This window comes from Hibiscus syriacus, unplaced genomic scaffold, assembly GCF_006381635.1.
Source record: "Hibiscus syriacus cultivar Baekdansim isolate YM2019G1 unplaced genomic scaffold, ASM638163v2 tig00003435_pilon, whole genome shotgun sequence".
Taxonomy (NCBI): domain Eukaryota; kingdom Viridiplantae; phylum Streptophyta; class Magnoliopsida; order Malvales; family Malvaceae; genus Hibiscus; species Hibiscus syriacus.
In genome coordinates, this window is record NW_024061971.1 from 893,281 (window position 1) to 904,797 (window position 11,517).

An 11,517-nucleotide genomic window follows, 5' to 3' on the forward strand; every position below is an offset into this window, starting at 1 on the left:
GGAATTATTAAAATATGATTTTATTATATTTTATTCAAATGTCCAACTCAGACGGTTATCAATTTTTTAACAAAAAAAGATGAATTTAGAACCTATGAATAGTCGATAAACTATTTTATAACTTTTAATAATAATATAATTCAATAATACTCAACAAATATCATCATATAATCGGAGAATATTTATATATTTTACTCTAAAAAGCTAATATAGCCTCTTTGCATAGAAAAGAAAAAGCTTTAGAAACTCTCACTAACCTGTGTGCATGTGGTGGTCGCCCCGGCGAAAACCAACATTTCAATTTGGTTCCATCTCTCCTTTTGGGGTAGTTCTGCGGTGCGGCGCCTAAAAAACGATTAATATACGGCGTGATCGGTTAAACAAGTGATCGGTTAAAATTTATACCGGTTATGTTATATTATTTAACCGGAAATATTATAAAGTACAATAACATACTAGGTAGCACTTATATAATGTAATAGGTAACGCTTATATTTACCTATTTTATAAGTAAACCGGTATATTTATACCGATAGTATTGCAAATTTACCTATTATATTATATTATATTGAAAGTGTCCATATTTTTTTATAAAAAAGATCGATACTTCTTTTAAAGTTATGTAATTTATGTTTCAATTTTTTTTAATAGTGTTTCATGTTTTCCACCTACAATATTAATTTAATAATTTCATTTGCACAAAAAATTATTTGATTTTTTGATATTTTATAAAATATTATTTAGAATTTTTAATTTAATAATAATATATATCATAACGTAAAAAATAAATCATTAGACGCCTATAATTACTAAATTAATATCTTAAAACTCACTCAAAAGATAACCTTAAATTAATGTTTTCCACAGTGAAAAAAGTATGGACACTTTTATAAAAAGGATAGACACTTTACAATATAACCACTACCTATTACATTATATAAACGATACATATTACATTATATAAGCGCTACCTATTACATCATATTTTTACCTATTATATTGAAAGTGTCCATACTTTTTATAAAAATGATCGATACTTCTTTTAAAGTTATGTAATTTATGTTTCAATTTTTTTAATAGTGTTTCATGTTTTCCACCTACAATATTAATTTAATAATTTTATTTGCACAAAAAATTATTTGATTTTTTGATATTTTATAAAATATTATTTAGAATTTTTAATTTAATAATAATATATATCGTAACGTAAAAAATAAATCATTAGACGCCTATAATTACTAAATTAATATCTTAAAACTCACTCAAAAGATAACCTTAAATTAATATTTTCCACAATGAAAAAAGTATGGACACTTTTATAAAAAGGATAGACACTTTACAATGTAACCACTACCTATTACATTATATAAACGATACCTATTACATTATATAAGCGCTACCTATTACATCATATTTTTACCTATTATATTGAAAGTGTCCATACTTTTTATAAAAAGGATCGATACTGCTTTTAAAGTTATGTAATTTATGTTTCAATTTTTTTAATAGTGTTTCATGTTTTCCACCTACAATATTAATTTAATAATTTCATTTGCACAAAAAATTATTTGATTATTTGATATTTTATAAAATATTATTTAGAATTTTTAATTTAACAACATTAACCAAAGATAATAATAAATATGTAATATATATGTTTATTGTTTTTAATTTAATAATAATATATACAACATCAAACACATTCCAAGCTATAAATTACAAGCTAAGGACACTTGAAGAAGAAAGAGAACAACTATCCAAGCAATCAAAAACGAGAAAATCCCAACATGATAACAACTGAACATATCATATCAATGTTCAAACTCAAGTTGTAGATTTTGATTTCCTTTTGCTTGGCATCATATGAGATTTGAATTTTGATTTCCTTTTGCTTGGCACCATATGAGCTTTGGATTTTGATGAGCATCGGAAGTATTTCGGACTTATGATTTGGGTGGTACTCAGAAGCATTTCGGACTTATGATTTTAGTTGTTATTTGTTTACCACCCAAATCATACGCCCGAAACGTTTCTGACGCTTTAAAGTTGACCAAAAAATACAATGGTCTGGATTTCCCTCGCGTTTAAACGTTGGAAAAAAAACAATGGAAATTAGGAATAATCAATGATAACATGCATATTGGCTTGGGCTAATATTTATAGTGGAGCCGAAATATATATTGAAATTCAAACTCAAATTGAAATTTAAATTCAAACTCCAATTACATATGAAATGAATTTGAAATGCAGTGTTAAATTGAACATGAAAATTGCATAATTGATTCATACTGTTCAAGTAACATGCTTTATGAACCATCAAGCTAAAAGACAATATTGATTGAGTTCAAAGCTGAGTTGTGAGTTGATGGAGTTGTCACACTTGTCACATGGTTGGAATAAAGTAATTTGATTTAATAATTTCATTTGCACAAAAAATTATTTGATTATTTGATATTTTATAAAATATTATTTAGAATTTTTAATTTAATAATAATATATATCGTAACGTAAAAAATAAATCATTAGACGCCTATAATTACTAAATTAATATCTTAAAACTCACTCAAAAGATAACCTTAAATTAATGTTTTCCCACAGTGAAAAAAGCATGGACACTTTTATAAAAAGGATGGATACTTTACAATATAACCACTACCTATTACATTATATAAACGATACATATTACATTATATAAGCGCTACCTATTACATCATATGTTTACCTATTATATTGAAAGTGTCCATACTTTTTATAAAAAGGATCGATACTTTTTTTAAAAGTTATGTAATTTATGTTTCAATTTTTTAACAGTGTTTCATGTTTTCCACCTACAATATTAATTTAATAATTTCATTTACACAAAAAATTATTTGATTGTTTTGATATTTTATAAAATAATATTTATAATTTAAATTAACAACATTAACCAAAGATAATAATAAATATGTAATATATATGTTTTGTTTTTAATTTAATAATATATATACCGTAACGTAAAAAATAAATCATTAGACTCCTATAATTACTAAATTAATATCTTAAAACTCACTCAAAAGATGTATACCTAATATGTAGTTAACAAACATACCTAAATATGTAGTTATTGTACATACCTAAATTTAATGATAATATACTTGTAGTTATTGTACATACCTAAATATGTACTGCGAATTTAATGTTGTACCCACCCTTTAACTACCACTACCAATGCCACATCCTATTGAATGCAGCACGACTGAAACATGTTCAAAATGAACCTTTGCTTACATCTCCATCAACTCATGGAGCACTGAACTTGCACAACAAAATTTTTGCCATGGATAATACTGATGTAGACAATGTTAAGCCAACCGAGGAATGCCATGAAGTACATAATGTTGATGAATCTGACAGATTGGTTGGTCAGCTCTTCTGTTCACGTGATCAAGCTTGGCACTTTTACAAGGGATTCGCACGGGAACATGGGTTTAGTGCACGTAAGGGAACAACACGGCTTGACGTGGAAGGGAATGTGAAGACACAAGAATTTTGTTGTTCCAAAGAAGGGTTTCGAGTATCAAAAGTCAATACTGTTGATCGTCAACGTGCTCATACGCCAGTCACAAGAACAGGATGTAAGGCTAGAGTCGTAGTTACATCAACAAATACAAACGATCAGTGGGTTATAAGTAAGTCTGATCAGAAACATAATCATGCATTGTGCACATCTGCTATGACACCATTTATACGTTCTAATAGAGCTGTAAGTAAGGCTGATATCGATGAGGCAACAACATTGAAAGAGGTCGGTGTTGGCACGTCACAAGTAATGAACTATTTAACGCAGCAGGCAGGGGGCTATCATAATGTTGGATTTACACATAAAGACCTCTACAATGCACTTCAAAGAGGTAAAGCAAAGGAAATCGTCGATGGGGATGTGAATGCGCTTATTGCCTACTTTGATTATAAGAAACATGATGATCCCGGGTTTTTTATGACATACTCGGTAGACGAATCGGGGGCATTGTATAATCTTATTTGGTCGGATTCTACATCGAGATCGGATTACACATGCTTCGGTGATGTAATTGCGTTCGACACAACTTACAAAGATAATTTGTATGGTCGACCAATTATGCCTATTGTTGGTGTCAATCATCACCATAACACAATTGTGTTTGCCACTGCCATAATCGCTGACGAGACGTCTCAATCTTTCGAGTGGGTGCTACAGAATTTTTTAGAAGCCATGATGAATAAATCACCTATTTCCGTTGTAACCGATGGGGATAGGGCAATGCAGAGGGCTATCAAATCTGTTATCCCTTATGCTAAGCACAGATTATGTTCTTGGCATCTTTCTCGCAATGCACAAGCTAACATTGGTGACCCAAAGTTTACAGCAGCATTCTCAAAATGCATGGCTTCCTGGTGGACAACCAAGAAATTTGATATTCAATGGCGTTCGATTGTTTCAGAATTCAACGTCCAAAAGCATCCATGGGTGATTGAGAAGGGAAATACACGACACTTATGGGCACAAGCATATCTAACCGGTCATTTCTTTGCCAATATTCGCTCAACACAAAGGTGCGAGTCTATGAATGCTTCACTAGCTATTGCACTGAAACACAAGAAGACATATTTAGATGTTGTTCGTGCAATTGAAGATGGAATTAGTAGAATGCGTATGAACGAGTTGAAAGCGGATTACTTAAGTTCCCATACGAAGCCCTTCCAGATCACAAAACTGGTCGACCTTGAAAGCCATGCCGCTGCGATTTTTACCCGCGAATCTTTTCGTGTGTTCCAAGATGAACTTATACGGGAGACATTGTACCGGATTGAGGTAGAGATTAAGTCCTTATCAGATGAATGTCAACATTATATTTTGTCAAAGTACGCAGAAAAAAATAGGAAATTTGAAATTAGTTTTGATTCTCGTACGAAAACTCTAATTTGCTCCTGCAAAAAATTCGAGACCGTTGGACTTCCGTGTCGCCATCAACTTCACATTTTGAAGCAATTGGACTACACATATTTGCCCGGGACTTTGATTCAAAGTAGGTGGACTAATGATGCGAAGGCTTCTGCACCCAGCTATGTTGATTTGAATGTGTCTTCAGAAGTGATGCAAATGGCAAGGTTCGCTGCTCTACGTTCAACGTCAAGTAGGTTATGCTACATTGCATCAAAGACAGACGAGTCTTTCAAAACCGCAAGAGATGAGATGAAAAAACTAATAGAAGAATTAGAAAACTCGTTTGGTTTGAATCATTCAGTCAACCAGAGCATTGTAGTAAACAATGTTCGTGACCCTCAACGAAAACAACGCAAGCGAAAAGAAGTGCCGAAGAACAAGGTCGAGAAGAAAATTAGGCGATGTGGGTACTGCAACGGTGAGGGGCATAACAAACTAACATGTCCTCAAGTCAAGCTCAGTTTGAGTACAAGCACACAGCCTACATCAACTGATTTTTTCGAAGACGGAATAGAATGACAACGATCTCCATATAATATATCGTCAGTATCAACATGACTCCTATTGTATGTACATATAAATATTTTGAATGAAGGAAGAAAAACCGCGTTACTTAAAATTACCGACACTTTTTTAAATGGTATCGACACATTTTTCTTCCAATTTGGACATAAAGTACCGACACAATATTATAAAGTGTCGATATAGGTTGTAGACCTATTCGCTCATAAAACCGGTATATTTATACCGTTTATTTTACAAAATTATCTATTACATTATAAATCTGGGTTCCGATGTGTAAATGTCGATACAATTTTAAATCGTATCGACACATTTTTCTTCCAATATGGACATAAAGTACCGACACAATATTAAAAAGTGTCGATATAGGTTGTAGACCTATTCGCGCATAAAACCGGTGTATTTATACCGGTTATATTACAAAATTATCTATTACATTATAATTATGGGTTCCGATGTGTAAATGTCGACACTTTTTAACAATGTATCGACACATTTTTCTTCCAATCTGGACATAAAGTACCGACACAATATTAAAAAGTGTCGATATAGGTTGTAGACCTATTCGCGCATAAAACCGGTATATTTATACCGATAGCATTGCAAATTTACCTATTTTATTATAATATGTTGAAAGTGTCCATACTTTTTATAAAAAGGATCGATACTTTTTTTAAAGATATGTAATTTATGTTTCAATTTTTTTTAAGTATGTTTCATGTTTTCCACCTACAATATTAATTTAATAATTTCATTTGCACAAAAAATTAGTTGATTGTTTTGATATTTTATAAAATAATATTAAGAATTTTTAACTTAATAATAATATATACCGTAACGTAAAAAAAAATCATTAGACGCCTATAATTACTAAATTAATATCTTAAAACTCACTCAAAATATAACCTTAAATTAATGTTTTCCACAGTGGAAAAAGTATAGACACTTTTATAAAAAGGATAGATACTTTACAATATATTAAAAAAGTATAGACACTCAAATGTAAATGTACACATAGAAGTAAATATGGAATAATTAATGAAAATATACACACAATATAATCACACCAAAATATGAATACACAAGAATGTTCAAATAATGTACCGACAAACAAAATTAATCCGATGAAAAAGGGTTGTTTCTAACGAAGTCCGGAACATTAGAGGCCTTCAACAAATTTTCCAAATACTCTCGTATGTTTCCGCCTTTTTCTGAGGACATACATAAATAATTTCAATTATCAAACTAATGAGGTGCAATTTTACTAACAATAAATTAAATTCGCATAAGCATGAATAAATTTGTGTCATACCTAGAGCTTTGTCGTTCGAATGGGAAGCAACGTCAAAGGTATGTGGACATATGTAATTGTATTTCTATATAAACACATAAGTTGTTAAAATAATCAATGTCTGAACACTTGTTCAACTGGAAAAACATATTGCATAAATGCAACTTACCGGATTATAAATCATTTTTTCCGCTGAATCATCGACCAAAAGTGTATTTAGCTCGTTAAAATCTGGACACGCGTTCCAAACATCATTGAGATCTTTACAGTAGGTAACATAATCGTATGTTTTGCATTTTTTTTGATCCTGTTCACAAACAGTCGAACATAAATATGTAGGAATCATAGACAACGAAAAGTCAGCAAACTGTAATGACATTCATCTTACCCACACGAATAGAAAATGCTCGGAAAATACAGGTAGTTTCTCAAGTACACGGTCGACGTTATGCCTGAGATTGTAATCAAGTTTGAATGTTAACATTCAAATGTATATTAACGATTTTGAATAAAGTAATTCAATTGCCTCAAACATGTTCTAACCTCATCTTTGAAGACCAAAGGGCAACAACAAAATTGTCGACACAAAATTGCATAAATTCAAATAATCCTCTTCTGAGGACAATATCTACAACATGAAGAAAATGAGATTAAAGTTCTACGCTTATATGTTAAAATAATGGATACAAAAGAATAGAATTAAAACCTGCCGGCAGTCTTGGGATGTAGGCAAGGACACCATTGAGATCAAAAATTAAAAGTTTTCTTGAAGGCGGCGTTGCAGACACGATATACTTGTTTGGATCATCATCTTCATCGCCAGCTTCATCGTCATCATCATCGTCATCTTCATCGTCAGCTTCATCTTCTGCGACCGCTTGGTTGTCCACATCTGTTAAAAGAAAATAAAATAAAGTTCAGAACGTGTAAATGTTAAGAAACATAGATAATGAATTACCTAACTCGTTTGATGTCGTTGACGTAATTCGTTACGCAACATGGAGACTTCACGTTGCAATGATGAAATATCGGATCGCATTCCACTCACAAGGGAATCAATATGCTCCCGAAAATTGACCATGTATTCCATCACGGTCTTAATTGTGACATCCTCTGCAACTGGAGCTTCTTCCATCATTGCGTCTCCACTTGGTTGCTCTTCTTCATGGCCAACGGGGTCCATTTCCTCTCTCTCTTGATCTAATCCGACCTCCTTGACACGCTTCCAACCGAGTTTTTCAACAAAATCATATCCCGCTTTTTTAATAAATACCATGTCAATCTTGCGGGTTAATCGAACAGGGGCGTCATGCGAAAAATCAACTTCCTTCTTCTTCAACAGATGGGTGATGACACATCCATATGGTAGTGTAGTTGAAATTGTTGCTCCCTTTGTGACCATATATACAATTGTATTAAATATTAGTTTTGCAATGTTTGGAGCCGTTTTGGATTTATACTTTGCTATCCACCAATAATCGCTGTCTCGAAGCGTTGAATGTTTTCCCCCACTAGGCCGGATATACCATGTGAGCATTTTGTGAAACACTCTCGACTCTACATCGAGGTGAATTGGGCTATTTCTAGTAACCCGTTTAATTGTAGACCAATCTACACCATTTTCATCTGAATCCCCTGTATTCGCTACACCTAAACCCTCCGCAATAGTTTCTGGAGATATATATATATCCTTCCCCATGACATGTGTATTAATTCCTATTATATTAGTCTTATTAGGCTCGTGCTGTAAGGAAGCATTGTTGTAGAAGACTCTAACTAGGTTGGGATAATATCTTGGTTCTACACCAAGGAATTCAAGCCAACCCCAAGATGTAAATATGGATTTAAAACTAAATGCATATTTATCATCAAACAAGAAACCCAGGTCAATGACACGTTCGGGACGAATCTTCCTTACTTTAAAACTCGTCTGCCATCTTTGTTTCTCCATGTCGGATCTAAAGTTCAGAGTTTCGAAGGACCTGATTTCCTCAGAAGAATCGTTTGTTACAGAAGGAGGTGGTTGAGAAGAACTGGGTTGAGAAGAGCTTTGAGAAAGACCTCGCTTCTGACGCTGACATTTTGGAGCCATTTTGGTTGGATGCTACCCCTATTACAATGGAACACAAACACATTCAGGATAAAAACTCCAATATAGAAATCAATCAAACCCATAAAATATCGATAAATTTACCTGAATATCTGATCGTCACTTATAAGATGATAACGGTAGAAGAAAGATGAAGATCTGCCTGCTTGCCTTTATGTTTAGGGTTTCTCGATTAAGAGTACTATATATCGTAAACGGTGGAAAAACACTTGATATTTAAATTAGTATCGACACAAACTATAACGTGTCGACACATTATTTAGACATATTCTCTCATAAAACCGGTATACTTGTACCGGTTAGATTAAAAAATTACATATTACATTATACTTTGGGTTCGATGATTTTGGGATCGACACTTTTTATATATGGATCGACACTTTATGGGTGCACCCTGTTTTCCATTCATTCTGGAAAAAAATATCGACACAAACTATATTAGTGTCGACACATTATTTATACATATTCTCTCATAAAACCGGTATAATTGTACCGGTTAGATTAAAAAATTACATATTACATTATACTTTTGGGTTCGATGATTTTGGGATCGACACTTTTTATATATGGATCGACACTTTATGGGTGCACCCTGTTTTCCATTCATTCTGGAAAAAAATATCGACACAAACTATAACGTGTCGACACATTATTTAGACATATTCTCTCATAAAACCGGTATACTTGTACCGGTTAGATTAAAAAATTACATATTACATTATACTTTTGGGTTCGATGATTTTGGGATCGACACTTTTTATATATGGATCGACACTTTATGGGTGCACCCTGTTTTCCATTCATTCTGGAAAAAAAATATCGACACAAACTATATTAGTGTCGACACATTATTTATACATATTCTCTCATAAAACCGGTATAATTGTACCGGTTAGATTAAAAAATTACATATTACATTATACTTTTGGGTTCGATGATTTTGGGATCAACACTTTTTATATATGGATCGACACTTTATGGGTGCACCCTGTTTTCCATTCATTCTGGAAAAAAATATCGACACAAACTATAACGTGTCGACACATTATTTAGACATATTCTCTCATAAAACCGGTATACTTGTACCGGTTAGATTAAAAAATTACATATTACATTATACTTTTGGGTTCGATGATTTTGGGATCGACACTTTTTATATATGGATCGACACTTTATGGGTGCACCCTGTTTTTCATTCATTCTGGAAAAAAAATATCGACACAAACTATATTAGTGTCGACACATTATTTATACATATTCTCTCATAAAACCGGTATAATTGTACCGGTTAGATTAAAAAATTACATATTACATTATACTTTTGGGTTCGATGATTTTGGGATCGACACTTTTTATATATGGATCGACACTTTATGGGTACACCCTGTTTTCCATTCATTCTGGAAAAAAAATATCGACACAAACTATATTAGTGTCGACACATTATTTATACATATTCTCTCATAAAATCGGTATAATTGTACCGGTTAGATTAAAAAATTACATATTACATTATAATTTTGGGTTCGATGATTTTGGGATCGACACTTTTTATATATGGATCGACACTTTATGGGTGCACCCTGTTTTCCATTCATTCTGGAAAAAAAATATCGACACAAACTATATTAGTGTCGACACATTATTTATACATATTCTCTCATAAAACCGGTATAATTGTACCGGTTAGATTAAAAAATTACATATTACATTATACTTTTGGGTTCGATGATTTTGGGATCGACACTTTTTATATATGGATCGACACTTTATGGGTGCACCCTGTTTTCCATTCATTCTGGAAAAAAATATCGACACAAACTATATTAGTGTCGACACATTATTTATACATATTTTCTCATAAAACCGGTATAATTGTACCGGTTAGATTAAAAAATTACATATTACATTATACTTTTGGGTTCGATGATTTTGGGATCGACACTTTTTATATATGGATCGACACTTTATGGGTGCACCCTGTTTTCCATTCATTCTGGAAAAAAAATATCGACACAAACTATATTAGTGTCGACACATTATTTATACATATTCTCTCATAAAACCGGTATAATTGTACCGGTTAGATTGAAAAATTACATATTACATTATACTTTGGGTTCGATGATTTTGGGATCGACACTTTTTATATATGGATCGACACTTTATGGGTGCACCCTGTTTTCCATTCATTCTGGAAAAAAAATATCGACACAAACTATATTAGTGTCGACACATTATTTATACATATTCTCTCATAAAACCGGTATAATTGTACCGGTTAGATTGAAAAATTACATATTACATTATACTTTTGGTTTTCGATGTTTTTGGGATTGACACTTTTTTATATATGGATCGACACTTTATGGGTGCACCCTGTTGGCCATATTGTAAATTTGCCTTTTACTCTCAAGTATCAACATGACCCTTAATGTGTATAAGAAACATGTACAACAACATACTGCTAACTTTTCTCATCTCATTCATAATTATATTCACATACAAAAATATAAATCGTATACAAAATTATAAATCTTATACAAAATTAACCCTACATTTACATCATTGCATCCTTTGTTATTCTTATGTAATATTGCAGCTTTTGTTATCTCCTGTCTTCGTTCATTT